Raw genomic sequence first — 23310 nt, 5'->3', positions numbered from 1 at the left:
TGTGTGTACATTACTGTCCTCATTTTGCAGATGAGAAAATTGAGGTGCAGATGAGAAAATTGAGGTGCTGGGAGTTTAAGTAATTTGCCCCACATTATAGAGCCGGTGGGTCGTAGAGCTGGTGTTTGAATTCAGGCAGTCTGACTCTAGACTTTGGGTTCTTAATCACTGTCTTCCTAAGCCAAACAAACAAACATAATCAAAGCAAACAAGAAAAGAATGGTTATCAGAGCTCTAGGAGGGAGGCTATTTAAGTTTAAAAGAAACAAAAGATAACACAACGTTAAAAAGCAATACATTGACGTACAAAAAATTTTATTCTCTACCCCACACAAACCAAAATCAAATGGAAAGCAACAAACAGGGAAATAGTATTTGCAGTGTATATGGGAGATAAGAATTAATTCACATCAAAATTAACAAGAAAAATATTAAAGGACCAAATAGAGAGGTGAAAAAAGGACAGAAATAGATTATGTCCAAAAAAGACATACTTACTTGAGAAAAAATATTTAACCTCATTAGTAATGAAAGAAATGCAAGTTAAATCTATGATGATTTTTTTTTCCTATCAAATAAGAAAAATACACAATATTGAATAAGACAAGTCTTGGCGAGAGTGTAATAAACTGGCATTCTCAAACATTGCTGGTAGAAGCATAAACTAGTAAAGCCTATCTGTCAAATCATCTCGCAATATAAACAAAGAACCTTAAATATTTGTATCATTTGATCTCTCTTGGGAATCCAGCCTAAGGAAATAAGTATAAATTTAGAAAAGGCTTTATGTTCAATGACATTCATAACAATTCAGGTGAAAAATATTGGAAACTATTTAAATACCTAACAATGAGGAAATAGGTAAATAAATTATTTAATATATACACATTATGCTGCTATTGAAACAATATTTACCCAATAATGTAAAAAATTGAGGAAATTCCTGTTATTTTTTAAATGAAAAAAAAAAGCCAAGATACAAATTTATATTTATTACAAAATGTATATGATCACAGCTATTAAAGAAATAACCTAGTAAAAGACTAAAGTGAAACATATCAAATATACTAACTTGTTAAGGAATTTTTTTCTTCCCACTTTTTGTTATTTGCCAACATTTCTATAATGAGCACTGACTACTTGTATAGTGGGAAAAAATAAACTTTGCTTTTAAAAAACAGTTAATGGGTTGTGTTATATGTGTGAAGTTGACTGATCCCAACTACTCCCATCTCTCCCTGGCACAGCTATCTGACCCAGGGGAGTGGTGTGCATATATCTCTTTGAAGCGCCAGCTCTGGAGATAAGCCCCCATTGACCTGTGGGCCTGCTGATTTGCTAGCAATGCCAGATAAGGAATTTTAAACACAGGAGGAAACTACAGAGCCACTGGCTGGCCTGCATCAGGAGGGCCCAGTCAGCGTGGTTTTTGTTTCCTCTGGTCAGTGGCCCTGAAAGAAAGCGAGATTACACTGTAGCTTTTGCACTTTGTCCAGGACGCCAGGCTCCACCACTTAGAGAGCAGAGGTGGATGGCTCTGGCAGCAGAGGAATGCCTGGCTGGAGAGAGAGAGGAAAACGACACCCGGTGGTGAAGGACGCAGATAAGATCGCCAAACAAAGACACTCGTTCTGGTTAACAGTTTCCAAAGACTGGGGAGCAAACAGAAACCTCTAGGGAAGAGGGATCAAATGTGAGTAGGAATTCCCTGGCCTGACCCGTGGGAAGGGTTAGGGGCCCTCGGAATTCTTTCTTCTGTTTTCATTCTTTCATGTGCCAGTTACTAATTGAGCACGGAGGATAAGCTGGATGTGACTCCTCATAGGTTTTGCTTATAGACTCACACAAGAGACAAACAGGCAGACAGACAATTAGACCCAATGTACAGGATGCTGTGGCTGTGAGATCAGGGGTATCTTCAACTACAGAGGAAGGCTTTTTGGAGGATGTTGACTCTAAAGTAAAACCCTAGGAGAGGAGTTAGCCTGATGAAGGTGAATGGGGGTGAGAGAGAAGAAGGATCTTCCAGGCTAAGGAAATGGCTGAGACCTGCAAGCAAGAGAGGTACAAAGCATTTGGGGAAGCTTAAGACGTCTAGAATGGAAGACAGGAAGACAGGAAGTGGTTTCTTCTAGCTCCCCTTATGCTGAGTTATGGAGAAAGGTAAGAGGAAAAAGAAGAAAAATAGATTTGCAAAAGCCTCTGTCTTCTTTGTCTCAAAACCTTGCCCTTTTCTTTTGTCCCAGAGTATGCTGTTCTTGGCTCTCCTACCCCTTGTGCTGTTGTTTCAAGGCTGCAAAGGAAATGAAGGGACAGAGACAGCCCAAGGTTGAGGCCTGAGATTCATATAGACGCTGCTGCCATCACACACAGGTGACACCAACCAGCCAGGCCAAAGCGGACTCATGTTGCCCATAAACACTGCAACTGCAATCATTTTCACTCCCAAGAGGCCAATGGTGGGGATGGGGATGTCATTCAGTCATTCTGCATATGTTGAGTGAAGAGTGGGTATCCACTGATGTGATTCGCAGCCTCACTGGCGAGGTAAAACTTGCAAACATGAATGGTATATATTTACTTGATATGAGACTACAGTGGAGTGTGTGTGTGGCGGGTACAACAAACTTTTATTGAGTCCTTATTATGTGTTAGGCACCATGTGAAGTGCTGGGGAGAAAAAGATGGAAAAAGGCTATCCTAAAGTAGATGAGTCTACTAGCCTGTATATATATGTAGTAGAAAGAGAACAAGATGGGAAATGAGTATTGAAATGCAATTTAAAAGTAAATGCTGGGCCGGCCCCGTGGCTTAGCGGTTAAGGGCGCGCACTCTGCTGCTGGCGGCCTGGGTTCGGATCCCGGGCGCGCACCGATGCACCACTTCTCCGGTCATGCTGAGGTGGCGTCCCACATACAGCGACTAGAAGGATGTGCAACTATGACATACAACTATCTACTGGGGCTTAGGGGGGGAAAAAAAAATAAATAAGTAATTAAAAAAAAAAGTAAATGCTTAATTATCATGTGAACATATTAAGATAGATTCATTGGCTCTCTGCCCTTTTGTATAACTCATTTTAGGGATAAACTGACTAACAGGTGGGCATCTCACAGCTCCTTCACGAAAATATGACATGGTCAAAAGGACATGAAGTCAGAGAGCTCTGACTTTGAACTTAGCACTGCACTCATTCAACTTGTGTCCCTGGGCAGGTTGCTTAAGCTTTCTGAGCCTCAGTCTCCTCATCTAAAACAGATAGCAGTAGCTGTGTGTGGCAGATAATGTTAGTGGTCTACCCAATGACCAATGTCCCCTTCTTTTTGCTATCGACAGTTCTCCCAGCTATGTTTGGGGGAGGAAAGTGCCTAACCTCAGTGTGGGTTCATGAGTGGTCCAAGGCAGGAGTTGGCAAACTTCTCTGTAGGGCCAGACAGTAAAATTTTAGCCTTTGCAGGCCATTGAGTCTCTGTCACAACTCTGCCATTGTAGCATGAAAACAGCCATAGACAATATGTCGCTATGTTACAAGGAAACTTTATTTACAAAAACAGGCAGTGGTCTCGACCTGGTTGCTGCTTGCCCATCCCTACTGTAAGGCAACCCTGACATCCTATTCCCTACTTTCTCCACCTTCTTTTCAACTGAAGGTGTCCACGTGATCCAGTTCTGGCCAATGATACCTAAGTAGAAGTCTGATGAGGGGGTTCCTGGGAAAGTTTTTGCTTTCCTGATAAAATGGAGACTAATGTGGCTCACCTTATACTTCCTCTCAATTCTACTTTGAATGTGGATGTGATATCTGGAACTGATGCAGCCATCTTGCAATCATGAGAGGACAAGCATAAGACTACATGTTAACTTGCTAAGGATAGTGATGCAGAAAAAGAAACTAGTTTTTTGATGTCATCACTGAGAAGCCGAATCAATGCCAACACTACCTGTTGGACTACTAAACCCATAATTTTTTAAGCCACTGTGGTTAGATTTTCTGCATTTTGCAGCCAAATCTATTCTTAAGTAATTTCAATATTTGTTGTTAGTGCCATCATCTAGATTCCAGCTCCTAGGGACCCTGTGCACCACAGAGTAGAACCCTGCCCAGTCTTTTTTGTGCCATCGTCTCACCTGCTGGTGCTATATCAGACAATGCTCTGCTGCTATTCATAGGATTTTCATGACAAATTTTTTCAGAAGTGGGTGGCCAGGTCCTTCTTCCTAGTCTATCTTAGTCTGGAAGCTCTGCTGAAACCTGTCCACCATGGGTGACCCTACTGGTGTTTGAAATACTGGTGGCATAGCTTTCAGCATCACAGCAACACACAGCCACCACAGTATGACAACCGACAGACAGGTGGTATGGTGCCCTGCCTGGGAAATGAACCCCGGCCATGGGGTGAGAGTGCCAATCTTATCCACTAGACCACTTGGGCTATATCACAGGCTTACTGTGAATATGAGATGAGACTAATATACAAATCACACAGTAGGTGCTCAATAAATGATGGTTCTTTTCACAGAAAATTGATATCATTCATTTTGTGATCAGTAGTGTTAACATTTTGCACAAGCTCCTTTTAAGAATAAGTCACCTAGAATGGAAAATTTTTCAGAATCATCTTTAGTTTCACACTAATTTTAAGTTTCCAAGGCCTCAGAAAGATTAGGAAAGGGAAGGACTAGAAAGAATATCTAGTTTAGCGGGAGCCTGAGTATGAAAAGATCCCAGGTAACTGTCAGACAAATTGGAGAAACAGTCTCTCCCTAGTAACTACGAACGAAAGTGTCCTTCTGCATTCCCTTCTTCGGCTGCTTGCCAAGGTTCCTCATGCCTGCCTGCAGCTGACTTCAGAGGTGAAGTAATGTAGGGTGCCTCACACAATTTATGGCTCACAGAGACCCTCAGTAGATGCTACTCTATTTTCCCTTCCTCTCTTCTCCCTGCCTTGGACTCTCACAGTCTCAGCTTTGTAAAGAATCAAACTCAGTGTGGAAGGGAGCCTCACGAAGAAGACACTGGAAGCCTGAAGGAGGAGGAGGAGATGTCAGAGAATAATTAGCCCCAGGATTGGGAACAACAGGGAACAAGGGTTTACAATTGTTCAGAGTCAAGCAGTTCAGAAACAAGTTTCTGGGAAGCAGGTGTCTGGGATCTCTCTCTCTCTTAAAATAGCTGTGTGTGTGTGTGTGTGTGTGTGTGTGTGTGTGTCTCAGCTTAAAGTACCCATGCAGAGACAGACAGTATGTAATAAATGTTTGTGAAAGTATGGATTAATGGGTAGGTGGATAAATGGATGGATCACCAAAGTTAGGAACGGATAATGTGAATGTAGAGCGGTCTCTTGGTCTGCCCTGGCTTTGTGAGAACTTTTAAAATTCTATTTCCAACTACTCAATTCTTCTGTTATAAGATGAAAGCAGCCACAGACAATATATATATATATATATAATCTCTCTGGGAAATGTTTTTAAAATTCAGCTAATGATTGAACTATTGATTCAATCTCTCTCTAAGGGGAGTATCTTCCCTCACCAAAACTTCTACAGCATAAACTTGTACCATGGGAGCCCACTCTTCTATGATGTAGTTATTGCAGTCAACATATCACAATATGCACAGGTTTACCATTCTTTTTCTAAAATTAACAAGACATTCATTGTTAGGTATGAATATCAGAGGTTGGCCTGTAACTGTGGGGCAGTTTTCCAACACAGTCGGGTAAAATACATAAGAGTAGTAGGCAAGGAGATGAAATTAGTTTATTATGGGAAGCAAGGAAAAAAAAGAGAAAAGATCAGTCTGGTTTAGACTTGCCTTAATTACAGCCTATATGCAATGAAATGTGGTAATTTGATCCTACTTGATTTAATGGTATAATCCTTTTTTTGCACTAGTAAATAGCCCCAAATTGCCTTTTGTATGAATTATGTTACAAGAAATGTGTAATTCTATCAGAGAGACTGCTTAAATAAAAGAGGTAGAATTTTAAAGGTGGTCTTAAAAAAATGGGAAGTTTTTTTTAAATTGAGATTCCTACAGACTCTAAGCACCTTTTAAAAAAATTACAGATTTATTTTCCTGACTGTGTAAATAATATGTACATACTGTAGAAAGTACAAAGAAGAAACTAAAAATTATACATAAGCTTAAAATCCAAAGATAACCACTGTAAAAATTCTGGGGCAGTTCCTTCTAGCCTCTCTCTTGAACATAGAAAAAGAGATTTATTTTACGATCTATGGTTAAGATCATATTGCACATCATAAACATTTTCCCAGATTATTAAGAATTTTTCATTAAGCTTTGTAGATGACCTTTTATTTTAGTTATTTTTCAGTACACTATATCCTCCCCCTCCATTTCAGTCTAAAAGATAAAACACTATGGCATTGAAAAGATTTTTAAAGTAAAAATTATTCACAATTCTATTATTCTAGTACAACTATTCTCATTTTTCCTACATTTTCCCTTACAGAGTGGAAGCTATTTTGTATTGTATTACATAGTAAATTCCTCTCAATTTGACCATGGAAATCTTTCTTCAGAGAACATCTTATGGCAGTGGTACTCAAAGCGTGGACCCTGCACCAGCAGCAGCAGCAGTATTACTTAGGAATTTGTTAGAAATGCAAATTTTCAGGCTCCATCCCTGACCTACTGAAACAGAAATAAGGGTAGGGGGTCGAGGAGGAGGAAGAAGAAGCAGCAATATGTTTTTTTAAATAAGTTATCCAGGCAATTCTGATTCACACTAAAGTTAGAGAACCACTGTCCTGTGGGGTCAACCTTCTGCAGAATATCTTTTGAAAAACAATCTGCAAATTGCCTTTCTGACCAGTCTCTATAGTTCCTGGAAGGTTATGGATACAAACTGCTGGCTGCCTCTGTTCCCTCAAGGGTAGAAAAGGGATATTAGCTGCCTCCCAGGATAAGGATTAAATATAATAATTAGTAAAAGTGTTTTGTGAACTATTAAGTGGTGAAGTGATCTATAGATATGAGTTATTGTTATGGTGACCTCGAGTTTAAGCTGAAAGATTTATATTACTAAGCTCTGGGGAAAGCCAAGTGGAATGTGGACACAGATGGTTCTTAGTGTTCACGTATTCAACTTATACACAACTCGATTTTCACACATTACACATGCCACCCCTAAAATGCCTTTCCCACACCGAATCTGGAATTTCCTACACTTGCAGTTTAATGAGCAATTTGAGGTGTCCCATGGCTGCACCACCTGCCAACGCATAGCTCTGCTTTGGCAGGGTCACATCTTTTTCTATTTTGCAGTTTTTGTGCATATTTTATTACATCTTGCCATTATTATTTGCAAAGAAAATAAGAGAGAAATAGGGAGACACAGTCCTCAGCCATGTTTAGTTTCTATTACATTTCTTTGGCAGTCTTAGACTATGATTGTTCAGATTTTTGTTTTATGCACGTAATAGCTTTTCAAATATCACCTCGTTACACAAATTGGTATTTCCCTCAAGTTCTCCTCTGCTCCCTGTGTTACTCCCGCTTCCTCTGATCAGTGTGTTCTTCTTGCTCCTTCTTAGTCTCGATGTCTGGTGGTCTTCAGACGCCTGGTAATCTCTAGTTGTCTGTTCATATTTTTATGATTTTAGGTACCGAGTGTGGGCTCCCTCTGCAGCTGCTTCGGCTCATTTCCCCCAACAGGCATCTCCCCTAAAAGAAAGAGTGGCTGTGATCTTCATATAAGTGGGTTGGGCCTTAACCAAGAGACTCTACTTAAGGGACTTGGGCCTGGGGCAGACCAGCAGCCTGAAAACCCCCTACCCTCTCTACCCCCATCTCTTCCCCTCATTGCCAGGCAAGGAGGGCTTTACTTTGGCACTGGAGGACTTCAACAAATTTTTCACCTAAGATTCAAAGATGACTTAGGTTTTTTATTCTTTCTGAGTCCATTCTGAAAGTTTCGATTGATCTCTCTCAGCCCTCTACCCACACACATCACTATCCCTCCCCAGGTAGGAAGTTCACATTATTTGGAGGGATATTCTCTTGGAGTTTGAGCTCAGGATCTAAGGCTGCTGCTACTGCTGGCGACTCAGTGGTGGTGATGATGGGGGAGTCAGGGATATGACTGGCTTTGCTGCTTTGGATGAAGGTGTGTAATTAATTATCCGGATAATTAATGATCTTGTAATGAATTACAATTATCCAGATAATTAATTATCTCAGGGCCCCCTACTGCTCTTGACTTATAGTGACCCTGACTCTCAGCTGGGAGTTTCTTTTAATCTTTTATCTTTCTGATCCAATCTATTTTTTATAGATTTCTCTAGAACGATGGTTCTCCAAGTATGGTGCCTGAACCAGCAGCATCAGCAACACCTGGGAACTTGTTAGAAATGCAAATTGTTTATCCATAATACTGCTGATAAGCATTTGGCTGTTTCTAGATTTTTGACTATTATAAATAAAGATGCTGTGAACATTCCTGTGCAGGTATTTTTGTGGACATATCTTTTCATTTCTATTGGTTAAATATCTAGAAGTGGAATTGTAAGGCGAACCCAATCTGAAATAATCCCAAAATTCTTCATAATATGATCCACTGATGGTAAGTGTTATGAATTTATGCTTTAATAGTTGCCATGTAAAATACAAAGAGTCCAAAATATTGCATTTGGGACATACTTATACTAAAAAATTATTCGTTGTTTATCTCGAAATCCAAATTTAACTGGCTGTCCTGTATTTTTTTTTTATTTTTTTTGCTAAATATGCCATCCTTAATTTCTTTTTATTATCATTTATGTTATATTAAGGGTTTTGGAGGGTGGAAGAAGCAAGATTGACTTGTATGATCATTCCACTATCTTGATCCAAGATAAAAATTTGGTAGAACACTGATAGCATCATAATCCACTTATTAGTCTGCTCATTCCTCTGCAAAATACTCTGCCCAAGCTGGTGAAAAATTACCATCTGAAACTAAATCAATATCTTATGTTTACAAAATGTCATTTCAAATAGGCTAAGAGCAGAATTTGAGATAAATTACTTTAGATAAGAAATTTTATTATCTATAGTTAATGTTTAACTTGTGTTTTGAACTTTTTTTTTTTTTTTTTTTTGGTGAGGAAGACTAGCCCTGAGCTAACATCTGCTGCCAATTCTCCTCCTTTTGCTGAGGAAGATTGGCCCTGGGCTAATATCTGTGTCCATCTTCCTCTACTTTATATGTGGGATGCCAGCCACAGCATGGCTTGATGAGCAGTGCATAGGTCTGCACCTGGGATCTGAACCTGTGAACCCCGGGCTGCCGAAGCATGCAAACTTAACCACTACACCACCGGACCAGCCCCTTGAATGTTTTTAATAATCACATATATATTGTATAACACTCAGGTTTCTATTTTTAATCCAAGATTAAAACGTTTATAACATATATTAGGGACTTTATAATTTTTTTAGCTCTTGGGGATAAAATTCCTCACATAACATGTAAGGCTGTTGCTTGATTTTCATATATTAAACTTTTCATATAAGTTTTCAGAAACTCATTAAACACAAAAATAGAACTGCCTCCAAAAAGATGTAAAGGGCAGGAAAAAAATTTAGATGTAACCATTAGGCCCTTGGGCTAGAAAAATAAATATCTAGGTGTTTTATTAGCTTTCTAGCAAGCTTAACCAATTTTGTTACCCTACCATAAGTTTTTACTAGATAAAGCATCCTAGCGTAGCTAGCTCTCTCTTAGCAGTTATGGATGTTATGAGATTATTATATATTCTGCCTATGAGTATTTTGGACTTGCATTTCTTTGTCCTGTAATTTTTTAAATGTGGGCTCCGTCTACCCAACTGTTCTGGTACAATCTCTTGTGGTGAGTTGGTGGAAGGACACCACCCTGGCTTTGAGGCTTCTGGCAGAACATTATTCTTGTGGGGCTGTGGTTGCTCCTAAGTTATTGCTGAGAAATCACGTCTAAGGCCTATCCCCAGTTTGGGTTTTGCCTATGCATTAAATATTGTTAGTGGTTTTAGTCCCTTCATTGTTCCTATTTGAATAAAATGAAAATTCGTGTCAAACATGATTTCTGGAGGTGGTGGGAAGGAATCTAGGTCCAATAAAGCCCAGGTTGCTTTGCATAGATTGGATTTACTTCTGAAAAGTAAATCCAATTCAGCCACTCTCTAGAGGCAAGAGAAATTCTGCCTTTAAATGTTTTTTCAAATCTGGTAGAAACATTAATGATAATAATAATAATAATCAGCATTTAACCATATACCAGGTTAAGTACTAGTCTAAGAACTTAACATGTACTTCTTGCTTGGTAAGAATCATAATCACACAGTACAACTTATCAAGCCCCATCTATAAGCTAGGTGCTTTGTGTACATTATTCAATCTCCACAACAACTTTTTGAGAGAGGTATTTAGACATCAGGAAATTGAGGCACTGACAAGTTAAGAAGCATGTCCAAGATTATACAGGTGGTAAATCATAGAATTGGAATTTAAACCCAGACTCTCAAGCCTTTTTCATGTAATGCGGTTGAATCAATTGTCATACTTAAAAAAGCACTTGGTCACTTATTATCTTATTTCATTTTGACAAGAATTCTGTGGGTAGAAAAGAAGATACTATTACCTCCACGTTAAAGGTAAGGAAAATGAGACACAGAGGTTAAATGACTTGCTCAACCTCACACATTAATGGTAGAGTTGGCCCAGATTCCCCACCTTCCGGCCATTAATGCAATACCTTTTCTGCAACCCACCCACCCTACGACTGGGTGAGGTCATGTAAAGAGAATATAGTTTTAAATCCTTCCACTGAAAGCAAACCTTAAGAGGATCATCATCCTTGAAATCTTAGTTCCCACATAGTCATTGTTTATACCTAGTCTAATCACGGTGAGGAAAGAGGCAGTTGTTAAATATCCAAGAACCCAGGGAGCTTTAGTTTGTGCCAGCAAACATTGATCTTCAAAGATAGACAGAGTCCTACCAGTTTTACATTCCAAACCACACTTCCCAATAAAAATGATCCTCCACAGCAAGTTCCAAAGTAAGCTCCAGGCCTGGATCCCAGGCCACGAGTTCTATGAGAGGGCGTCATCCACAACCCACCGGAAATTTGGCAAGTTGTTTAGACAACCCGTCTCCATCAAGCTGCCTTTGATGGCAAAGCCAGATGGGCTTCTCTGGGCACCAGCTGACCTTCTCCTGCTCACCTTTGCATGGCTCTCCTCTTCTTTTACCCTTCCCCTCCAGGTCACCAGTTCCCTTGCACAAATGCTTCTCCTTGCCAAGAAGATATATTGACTCAAATGATCATAGAAATATGCTAATAATTTATCTTGGCAAATCAATGCTGTGTCACTTCAGGTCTCTATAAAATTTCCTCCAACTACTTGACAGCCCTATCCACTTACCAGAGTTCTTAAAACCTAGATGCAGGTTGAGCCCAGATTCTAATTTCAAATCTCCGTTGGCTCACACTTGGGATATGTTCTGTCTTCCATCTCCAGCTGGCGCACTCTCATGCCCTTTCCTCTGGAACGAAGACCTCCCTACATTCATCTTCACATTCCTCCCACTTACACTAGTGGAGTTTATAGCTTGCTAACTCAGCCTTACCTCAAAGAGCAAGCAAAAGGGAATTGGGTTCAGGGCCTGCCTGCCTGCCTGGCAGGAAATAGCCAAAGCTCCAGTGTTTGACCTTTTTGCCCAATTTTTCCCTCCTTTGCCCTGCTTCCCCATCTGAAAGACTTGCCTTCTAGGGGTCTCTGCTTAACTTTTTCAGCACCCAGCTCTTGATCACTGCCTGGTTAAGATTCAGCAAAAAAAGGCCTAAAGAAAGTTTGTGAGTCAGTCTTTCCCTGCTTCAAGCTACTCCCCAGAAGTCCAGTAGGAGGTGTTTTTGAAAGATGCATTAACTCTTTTAGGCCACTAGGGTGTCATTAGGTAAATCATTGCCTATAACATGACCTGTGAAATTGGGTAAATGTCTACTCCACTGCACTCAACGGTAGTGTAGATGCCCTAAGAGTTCACATGACTTTTAAGGGTTCCAGAAAGCAACAAAAACAAACAGAGGACCTCATCAAGTCAGTGTCCCCTCAGCCATTTCCTGTTTTACGGAAAGCAGACACTTGGACTCACTCATTCATTCAACAAACATTCTTTGTGTGCCTGCTCAGGGCCAAGCATGAGTTAGGTGCTGAGGGTACATCAGGTAAACACAAAATAACCAAAATCCCTGCCTTCAAAGAGTCCCAGAACCTGAGGAAAGATTCAAGCCTCAAGCTCCAGTTCTATTTCTGGTGGCTTGACCCATCCTGACCAACTACTGGAGACTGGAAAAGTCTTGCCCCTCTCTTCTCATTTAATCCCTCACCCCCTATGACAGTGAGGTGGAAATAGAGACAGACCAGGTGCAAATTCCCCTTCCCTCCTAGTGTTCGTCATTTCTTAACCTCTGGTCATCTCAGTTACCTTGTCCATCCAACTTTGCAAGGTTGTGGAGATGGTTAAGAATAATGTAAGTAAAGTGTCTGGCACACAGTGACTGTTTGATAAACAATGGTAGCTATTTTAATAAGAAATGGAATGAAATACATAGTTGTCCAATAAGCAGTAGCTATTAATATGGTAGATCTTTGTCTCCCATCCCAAACTCAAAGGGCTGATCTACCAAGGTGAGGGTTAATGGATGTGGAAGATTATTTTCCTTGGCTCCTTTCTCATCCTGTATCATGCAAAGCCTGTTTGTGCAAGCCTTTCTGTTCTGTCCTAAGGAGCTCAGGGTGTGTTGGCTCCTCAGGCTGGCCAAGTTCTACCTGCTGAAGCTTCCTGTGCAGCCAGAGGTCAAGCAGTTGGCAAAGTCAAGCCAGCCAGCTGCCGTGAAGTGATACTTCTGAAGGAAATCCTGGATCGGTTCTACAAGGGAGTTGCAAACTGCAGCCTGGATTAACCCAGGCTGTTCATCAATGTGCTTCAGCTGCTCATCCACTCTCTGCTGGGCAGCTGGGCAAGAACTCCAGGACCGCCACTCCCCACTGCCCAGAGCGGCCAGAGGGAACAGTGGGGATTCCTGATCAGTACATGCTCTCTTTCCCAGAAAAGGGATTAAGCGTGCCCTGACAAAGTTTACACTTCCATCATTCTTTCTTGGGGAGTGAAGTGGGAGAGAAAAGGGACCTGAGCAGTCCTTTCCTCTACCCCCTTAAAAATCTCTTTAAGCTGCTCCATTCTGCCATCAAACACTGGATCCGAGCAAGCAATCTACTGACACCAAATGTGTCTGTGCTCTTGGTCAAATGAGGAACATAATGCCAACCTCAGAGGGTTGTTATAAAAAGTAAATGAGAGATCACACGTGAAAGCACGTGGTAAGTACACATTACATGCTAATTTTCCCTTTTTCTTAATAATTTTGTAAGGTGGTGTTGCATAGTGTAAGAAAAACAAGCCCATAAATCTCTATCAGAACGCTCTCATTGTAGGTGACCAAAACCTGATTCAAACTAGATTAGAAAACAAACAAAAAGAGAATTCATTGGCTCATGGAATTAATAGGCATGGCTAGATCTAGAGGCTCAAATGAAGTTTTCAGGGCTCCGTTTCTCCTTCTCTATCTCTTAGCTGCTCTGCTTGGCTCTGATTCTTTTTGCTGTTGGTCTCATTCTCTCCTGCCACAGACAGCATCTCTCCACGTGGGAAGGAAGACAGCCACGGGAATCATGATCCAAAAGGAAGAGGCACACACACTGTCTCCTGGTGTCCACGAATTAAATCTCATGGCAGGACTTCGGCCCTTTATAGGTCACATGCCCATCCCTTAGCCTAGGAGTCAACAAACTATGACCACGGGCCAAATCCAGCCTGCCTCCTGCTTTTGGACAGTATGTGAGCTAAGAACGGTTTTGTCATTTTTAAATGGTTGGAAAAAAACACAACAGAAGGATAATATTTTGCAATACTTGAAACTTATATGAAATTCAAATTTCAGTGTCCATAAATTTCAGTTTTAACACCACACCCATTCATCTATGTATTGTCTATGTCTGTTTTCTGCTATAACAGTAGAATTGAGTAGTGGTGACAGAGACCATATAGCCCATAAAGCCTAAAATACGGCTATCTGCTCTTTATCGAAAAATTTTGCTGGCCCTGCCCTAGACCAATCATGGTGAACAAGAAGATAGGACACTCTGATTGGCCAGATCTGAGTCTCGTGCCCTCCTCTGTAGCTGGGAGACAGGTAGAGCAAGAAGAATAACAATACTTTACACTTGGTGAGCACTTACAGTGTCAGGCACTGCTGTAAGCTCTTCATTTGTATTAGCTCATTTAATCTTTGCAAGAACTTTGATCATCCCCATTTGATAGACAAAGAAACTAAGGCACAGAAAGGTTAAGGAATCTGTCCAAAGTTACATAGCTAAGTGGTAGAGCTGAGATTTACACCAGGCTATCTGGCTCCAGAGTTCACTCTTTGACTGCTATAGGATCTGATCTAGCAAAAAATGGGGGGTAGGATGGTTTCCCTGGGTAAGGAGGGGTGCTGGGGAAAAGAAACTACAGATATCCATAACAGTGTTAGACCAATATGAGTTTGAAAATCTTTTACTTAAAGTAGGACCTCAGTTTTTTCATCTAGTGGGAAGTAGCGCTGCATGGCGAAGCAGTGTCAGGGTCCTGAGGAGAAGCCAGGTCTGTCCAACTCAAGTGCCTGAGCACACAACCACCACACCCCACTGCCTCCGGTCTGAGCATGAAGAGAGAGAAGATATCAAACAGACTGAGCAGAGAGTCTGCTCAATTAAGGTTCGTTTCTTTTCTTCCTCTTCCCTGAGTTTCCCATTCACATTATGGAGATATACGTGAGCAAGGAATCCATATGTATCTTTGAAGAGTCTGTTGCCTCTACCTTTTAAGTAAAAATTAAAAAAAAAAAAAATCTCCCTTTAATCAGTCTTGCTGTCAAAAAGGCAGAGCAAAAATAGTAAAGGTTCAGAGAAGGGCAGTGAAAATAATTTGCGGCATGCATGGCAGAAGAGCATGCCATGAAAAGAGGAATTCCAAACCCTGGGATCATTTCATTTGGAAAGGAAAGCTCCCAGAGGTACAGTGTTTACAGGATAATAAGCTGACGACAGGTATAGGAAAGACTAATCAGGACCTGGTATTTACTTTTCCCGCAAAATACAAGAACTAGACTGTTAACGCATTGTATAATAGCCGTTTCACCTTCCACTTTGGAACACTATCAAAGTGAGCTTTACCCTCCCTTCCTACTGACTATAGTGCCAAACCACACCCCCGGTCCCAATCAGTGCACAAGACACCACACTCTACACGTACTGTTCAGAATCTGGAGATTTCTAGCTGGAAGGTGTGTTGGGGCCATGCGGTCCAGCCTCTTAAACGTTATTGATGAAGCTGAAGTGCAATAAGGTGAAAGGGATTGTCCCAATTTGCATGGTGAGCTCATGGTGTATCCAGATTTAACTTGGCCTTGGGGTCAGAGGAACTGGATTGAGGTCCTGGCTACACCTAAATGACCTTTCTGAGACTCAGTATCCCCCTTTTTAACATAGTTGGAGAGTCAAATAATGCAAGTGGCCTAATTCTCAGTTCAGTGTATTGTGTACTGTGGCTTAATTCTCAGTTCAGTGCTTTTCCCTCTAAGTTATTCTGCTCTTTGGAATAGCCTGATGTAGGAAAAGAGAGCAAGGCTGGATTGCTGGAAAAAAAAATTGGAAGATGCAGCACCCCTTCCCCTCTTTACTTCCCCTCACCAACAATCAAGTACAAACTTCAAAAGAAACAAATTTGAAAATGGTGAACGTTGGACTTCGAGACCTTTCCCGGAGTGGAACCCTGTGGTCAGATATTGGCCAGGGCAATCCTTGAACAACTTGGTTGTCATCCAAGTCTGTTTTCAGTGGGGAATAAAGTTCATGTTTTGGAGGCAGTATCCTTGACTTTTTTATCCTGTTATTCAAATATTTCCTAATAATCTTCGGCATTTATACACTCAAGAGACCTTGAAGGAAAAGGATGCAGGACTCCAGTCTTTTTTCCTTCCTTTTGCTAATGAATAGATGTTTTCTTTCTGAATTCATTGGCCCTATCACCCTATTTTTTTTTCACACTCAAATAACCCTACAAGAAAGAGGTCAAATAGCAAATGGGAAACTAAGTTACCAAGTTTTGGTTTGGATTTAATGCTATGAGTGCTTTTTCAACATGAAAAACCTAAGTAGAGAGGAATTGAAATTTTAGCAAACACATACATAATGCATAAATTACTTGGAATAAGTGCGGGTGTTTCTGGTGCCACCTATTGGTCATACTATAAGAGTGAACTATATGAAGTATTGTTGGTCATGAAAATGAATAGAACGTGGAATTTATGCTGTAGCAGTCAAAGTTATATATTTCAGCAGGCTGGCTGAGTGTTGAAATCGGGTGACTGTTGCTTGAACATTATCTTTAGTCATAGCTACTTGGAAGCATAAGACTATTTTGCTATGTGATTTTAGCCTTGGTTTACTCACCAATTAAATGTGTAGAAAGGAATATATAATGAGACATAATCTCTGGGAACTCTGAGATTAATGAACCAATACTCAGATTCAAATGATTTTTGTGTCTTGTGCTTCAGAACTGGTGTTGGTGTCCTGCCCAGATCCCTTGTACCAGCCACAGTGCACCCGGGCAGTTTCCCTGCGCCGCTGGGAGAGCTGGTTAGTACAACTCACAGCTACCCTCTTCTCTGGAGAATTGCCCTTGGCAAAGAGGAAACCACCTTGAGCAAATGGGACACACCTTGACCAGGAGGCTATGTGTACTCACATACATACACGTGGCCTCCACAGCCAGTGGCCAATAACTGATTGTCATGCGGATCCAAAAGGCCAGACCTCCTAATCTTAAAGCGGGATTAACCCTGTGGTGCAATTTGTGCTCCAGAGCTCCCCATGGGATCACGCTGAAGCTAGACTCCAGCTGAAGCCAAATTCTTGTTTCTCTCCTTTCCCCTGTTCTATGCTGTTTCTCTCATTCTCCTTCTTGAAAACACTCAATAAATCACTTGAACACAACACATCTCCAGCTCTGCTTCTCAGGAACCTGATCTAAGACAAGAACTATCCCATGGAAAAATGTATCTTTGTAATGATGAAAGCCATGAGAGCAAAATAGCCCTTTGAGTATATGAATGTGGTTTTCCCAACATGCTTGGGAAGCCAATGCTACACAGAGCAACCCTTCTCCACATGCCGCGAAGCCCAGGCTGAAGGACAGCAGCACTGATACTGCACTGTGGGACCAAAGACCTGGTGATGATATAAAATATATCCTGGAAATGGCACTCTGCCTGAGTTTTCTGAGAAATGCATTTAGTTTCAAAATAGTACATTCGTGCTGGCATTAGACCTCAAGCTCCAAGGGCAATGAAAAATAACCTGGAATGGGAGGACTTCAGGCTGTATGCATTTCTACATCTGCTGGAAGAGCCAGGCCTTTTTGGCTGGTGCCGAAGGGGAACCTTGGGGAAAGGAAAAAATTCTGCCAGAGGACAGCTTTGGAAATCTCATAAAAATTATTGGTTGATTTAATTGGGTTTTGGTTGTAGAAGTTCCAGCTGGTTCTCCAGAAGTGGCAGTGCCAAGTAGGAAGCTGGGAGCTTTGGGTCTAGTCAGGCCTGGGTTTGAATTCTCCTCCAACTTACCAACTCAGTTTCCTAATCTACAAAATGGGGATGATAATATTTACCTCCCAAAGCTGTTGGGGTGGGGGTTGGGGATTAGAAATAGTGTCAATTCAGCACCTGGTATCTACTAGTCAGTGAATAAAGGGCAGCTATATTTCTGCACTAGAGCTGTAGCCATCTACTGATTAGTTTAGCCCCTCTTACCAATACAGGGAGTATTTTTGGCTTATTTATTTATTTGTTCAACTTGTTTGGAGTGGGAAAAAGGATACTGTTTATTTAGGGCTCTATTGGGGACCCCCAAAGAGATTTTTTAATTTTTTAAAATTAATCCTCAGATTACTATGATTCTCATGTGGTGAAAACCAATGGAAGGGTCTCATATAATGTAAGGCCATCCTGTATGGTGGAGCAGATTGTACAGTGTACAAAGGCGCCCCACTGTGGGCAAGTGGGGCTAAAATCTAGCCTTCCTTCTCTCACCAAGCCATGAACCCCAAGGGCAGTGTCCACCTACAGGAGACAACTTTACTAATTCTCACAGAAAATGGGCTAGAAGCAGCCCTGACATTGTGCATGCCCTTTGTTCAGGGTTAAGTTCTCTCTTGTGGGCAGAGGGGACCAAGACGACCTCCTGAAGAGAATACCTAAGCATCATGCTTTCCAGATCCAGCTTCTCCCACCTACTTTCCCTACCCTGAAAGATAAAGCCTGATGAAGACATTTTAGGCCATAGTAATTAGCTGCCAGGGATCTCTTCAAAATATGGTGCCTATATCAGTAATACTCAAGGTAGGGTCTGAAAAATTACCCACAGCATCACCTGGGGTACTTGACAGAAAATGCAAGTTCCTGAGCCATACGCCTGACCTAGATTCTAGAATCTCTAGAGGTTAAATTAGGGAACAGCTGTTGAAATAGTATTAATCACTTCCTCAGAGACCTGCTGGCCATAAAGAAGGCTTTCTTGGTCAAGGAGTCCCTTCATTCACAAAGTCTACATGGGAGTCATGGTGAAGAGTTGAGTGTCCCTTAGAAAGGCTCTTCCTCTTGGAAGAAGCCCAAAGATACAAATAGCGATAGGCTTCCTTTCCCTTGATAACTCCTTCCACTCCACACCCCATTCCCCCAACACATACACACAATTCTCTCTCATAAGGATCCTCTTTCTCTTTCCTTTTCTTGTTTTTGGTCTATGGTATACAGAAGAACATATCGTCCAGCAGGCAAAGGCAGCTAGGTGATGGCTATCTATCCTTTAAATTCTTGTTTACTTTTTAGAATCACATTTAGCATTTTCTATTGCTCTTCCTAAAGCCCTGGGTTACCCCAGCCCTATCAAGCAACCTAATTCTGTCCTTAGTGGCAATCTAACAGTCAGGGAATGTCCACATGATGGATTATCAAGCTAACGATGCCTTCAATATAGCATAGGCCTTAGATAACAGCATTTAATATAGAAGCACATCACTGTCAACATAAGGTTTGACAATCAAAGAACCAAATTGAGCTGTCCTATAACCAACAACTAACTATACTATGTGGTACACATCTAGAGCTGTGTCAAGTTCACTTTGCCCAATTCCTACGTAATTACTTCCAAGTGAGCATCAGTGAAGAACAAATCCATTAAGATATAGTCTAAGAAACATTCAACACCTGTGCTAGGAGCTAGAGTTAGAGATAAATCAAACACGGTCTCAATCTTTAAGAAATTTACAGTCTGGTAGAAGAATGCCTATGGAAGCATTCTGTGACAAACAAAAGACTATACCACTTAAGGGATTATCATTCTTTTTTTTTTTTTATGAGGAAGACCAGCCCTGAGCTAACTTCCGATGCCAATCCTCCTCTTTTTTGCTGAGGAAGACTGGCCCTGGGCTAACATCCATGCCCATCTTCCTCTACTTTATATGGGATGCCGCCACAGCATGGCTTAACAAGCGGTGCGTCGGTGCGCGCCCAGGATCCAAACCGGGGAACCCCGGGGTGCTGCAGCAGAGTGCGTGCACTTAACTGCTTGCACCACCTGGCCAGCCCCAAGGGATTATGATTCTTAAGGAAAGAGTCTTGTGCTATAACTTAGATGCTGAGAAGAGAACTAATATTTACTGACCACCATTAAATTTTCACAACAATCCTACTGGTTTGATTTCCGGCTCAGTTATGATAACTACAGGTGCCAGAAATAGGAAATCCAACTAAAAGTGGCTTAAACAAGAAGAACCATGTATTAAAAATGTATTATCTCACTTAACCACAAGCCTAGACATAAAGATTACTGGGTTTGATTAATTCAGTAGCTCAATCATATCTGCAAGAACCCAGGTTCTTTCTGTTTTTCAGCTCTCTCATTGTATTAGTCAGAGTTCTTCAGAAAAACAGAACCAAAGGGAGACTCTCTCTCTATATATATATATAAATAGATTTATTATAACAAATGGAGGCTGACTAGTCCCAACACCTGCAGGGTGAGCTGGCAAGCTGGAGACCCAGGAGAGCTGATGATGTAGTTCCAGTCTGAAGGCTGGCAGGCTTGAGACCCAGAAAGAGCCAATAGTTCAGTTTGAGTCTGAAGGCAGGAAATAACTGATGTCCCAGCTCTACAGCAGAAAGGCAGGAGGAATTTACTCATTTTCAGGGGAAGGTCAACCTTTTTTATTCTATTTAGGCCTTCAACTGATTGGATGAGGCCCACCCACATTAGGGAGGGCAATCTGCTTTACTCATTCTATGGATTTAAATGTTAAACTCATCCAAAAATATCCTCACAGAAACACCCAGAATAATTCTTGACCAAATATCTGGGCACCCGATGGCTCAGTCAAGTTGACATATAAAATTAATCACACTTTCATCTTCAGCATTTGGCCTACGCCCTTTTTGGTAGCAAGATGGCAGCAACAGTTCGAGTCATCACATCCTCACACAACATTCAAAAGCTGGAATAAGAAGAGGCAGATCTTTTTGTCATATCCTTTCTAAAAGTTAGAGAAAATGTCCTGAAAGTTGAGCCCTCTATATCTACTTCCATATCATTGGCTAGAATTATGCCATATGCCCATTCCTAAACCAATCACTTGCAAGGGGGAAGATTTACCCCCAAGCCCTAAGATTAGGAAAGAGCTCATCTTCCTCTGAAGTACCTGACAGCCTGATCCATTGTGGTTAGAAAGGAAGGAAGGTTTGGACTGGGCAAGTAGCAGCGGGGGAGGCTATTGGCTAAACAATCAACAGTGTCTGCCATAATTTCTATTATCCCCATTTTAAAGATATGGACACTGAAGCTCAGAAAGATCGAGTTGGTCAGCATTACAGCTAATAAACTGTCAAGTTAGAATTTCCAGTCAGATCTCGCAGGCTGTAATTTGCTGGCTCTATTTGCAAGTCTGTTTGTGGATGGACCTAACTCTGCCCTGTCCCATAATCTTGGGCAAGTGCCTTAATCCCTCCAAATCTTTTCTGTCACTGATAACAGACGTAACAATAGTCCTTACCTTTTAGAGGATCATATTAACTTAAATGGTGTATGTTAAGCACTTTAGCTATTATTTGCTGCCCTACCATAGTATAAAGAGCCATATATTGCACAACTCCAGGGGGCACTATTCACCTAGGCTGTAAGACGAATTATGCCCCTAGAATTTCACCATAGCATCACCCTTACTAAGAGGCACAGAAAACTTCCCTCTAGAATGAGGAGTGGAGAATTCTTGGACATAAGTACTACAACACAAGCAAGTTTTAACTCAATGCCACAACAAAGAGCTGAAGGAAAGCTAACAGAATTTTCCAAGCCCAATGGTGAAGACCTTCATACATGTCTCTTTAATTCTCCCAAAAGCCCTAGGATGATAAAGAAATCTTGTTATTGCTTTTGTTTTTCCTGTAGAGAGTTACTATGGTGGGGCTTAATTCTAAGAAGGAAACAGAATTTCCTGATTTCCTTGTTGGAAGGTACTGTTAGTCAGTCAACACTCTTTCCCGGGGGCTCGTTGTGTCTCTTGGGTTCTAAGTGCTAAGGCTTCAGCACGATATAGTAAGAACTTATCTGCGAAGTCGGAAGGCCTGAGTTCTAGCCTTGCTCTGTGTCTAGCTAGCAGTATCAAAGTGGACAATCAAAATTTCCTTTTCTCTCTGTATCCACATTTTTCTGCAAATGAGGTGATGAGATAGACTCCTTGGTCTCTAAGGGTATATTCCAGTTCTGACATTCTCTGAGCCACATAACTCCCCCTGCTCTGGCCTCATGGGGATGGTATAATTCAGACATCCTTAGCAGGAATGCCTCGGCTCGCCGCTCAAGGGAGGCTTAAAGTGTCACAAAAGCAGAAATGAGAAAGTCATTCAACACAGCTTTTCTGGAACCCAATGTTTGGACAAGGAGGAATGAGAAATGGGATGGTTGAGGTAGGGGAGGGATTGGCCACTCTGCAGGGCAGGTAGGTAGGGCGGGTCTAGCCATTCTTAGCACAAGTGGTAATGTGTGGCAGCACCAAGAAAGAGAAAGGGCCTGGTTGTACAGAGCAGTCTACGACCTAGCTCCCTGTATATGCAGTCTGAAGCCTCAGGTCTGATTAATGGGTCTGTTGTTTACACATAACCCCGTTTCCATAGCAATCCTGGTTTCCTGATTAAGGAGGTGGAAGGAAGACAGTGTGATATGGTGGCAAGAGTCCTGGAGACAGGGTAAAGGATATCTAGTTCTCACCCTGTCTTGGATAAGTCATCTCCACCCATTGGGTTTCAGCTTCTTTATCTGTTAAGTGGGGTTCTGCAGCATGTGATCTGGAAGGTTCCTTCCGGGTCTCTGGTAGTCTAACAGATACTATCAGCTGCTACTGTTTCTTTGCATGTGTCTGAAAATGGCTTTCTTAAAATATGTCACTTCTTCTAGTTTTAGAACAGAAATGAAACCCCAGGTATGGGTTCTTGAGGGGAAAAGAGATAATGGAGAAAAACTAAGGTAGGGAGGCCTAAAAATCAGTCAAATTCTTGAAACTGAAAAATTGAGGGCTACAGAGGGAAAATCAGATAAAAATGCAGGCATGTGGAAATTCCCAGGATGTAATAAATGCATGACCCTTAATGTCTGCTCTGTTTGGGGGAGCAATTTCAGTTACCGTAGCAGTGCATACAGTACGGATTCAGTAGACAGTTGTTAACTGATTATCTTTACTATAATGACAAGGCAAGAACTAGCTGATTATCAAAAGTTCCTTGCAGTTCTAATATCCTATGCTACATTTTGCACCCAGAGGACACTTGAGGAGGCAATGAAGCCATCTAAAGTCGAATGCACAATGGTCAAAAGCAGAGGCTGTGGACTCAGGTGGACCTGTGTTGGAATATCTCTGCCATTTACTGTAGGACCTCAGGCTAGTTTCTTAATCTCTCAGGGACTCTGTTTCCTTATCTGTAAAATGTGGAGAATAACAGTGGGTACTATATAGGTTTGTTCATTTAATAAAGATTTACTGTACCTGCAAGGCACCTGGGATCTATTAGTGAATAAGACAGTTAAGACCCTGTCGTTGTGGAGATTCTTTCTAGTTAGGAGAGAGAGAAAATTAACAAATAAGCAAGTAAATAACCAAGATGGTGATAG

At 41.3% G+C, this 23310-nt stretch overlaps 1 long non-coding RNA gene across 1 annotated transcript; it reads left to right on the top strand.

The window, feature by feature from the left end:
* The first annotated feature begins 1863 nt into the window (after nt 1-1863).
* LOC147916652 (uncharacterized) lies at nt 1864-8526 on the top strand. The gene is made up of 3 exons (XR_015552793.1): nt 1864-2163; nt 2247-2547; nt 8301-8526. It is a non-coding gene; the product is annotated as an uncharacterized LOC147916652 (long non-coding RNA).
* The last annotated feature ends 14784 nt before the right edge of the window (nt 8527-23310 follow it).

This window comes from Ceratotherium simum, chromosome 7 (assembly GCF_057802395.1).
Source record: "Ceratotherium simum simum isolate JZ-2026a chromosome 7, ASM5780239v1, whole genome shotgun sequence".
NCBI lineage: Eukaryota > Metazoa > Chordata > Mammalia > Perissodactyla > Rhinocerotidae > Ceratotherium > Ceratotherium simum.
The sequence above is the reverse complement of the archived record's forward strand: the minus strand, read 5'-3'. Positions and strand labels throughout refer to the sequence as shown.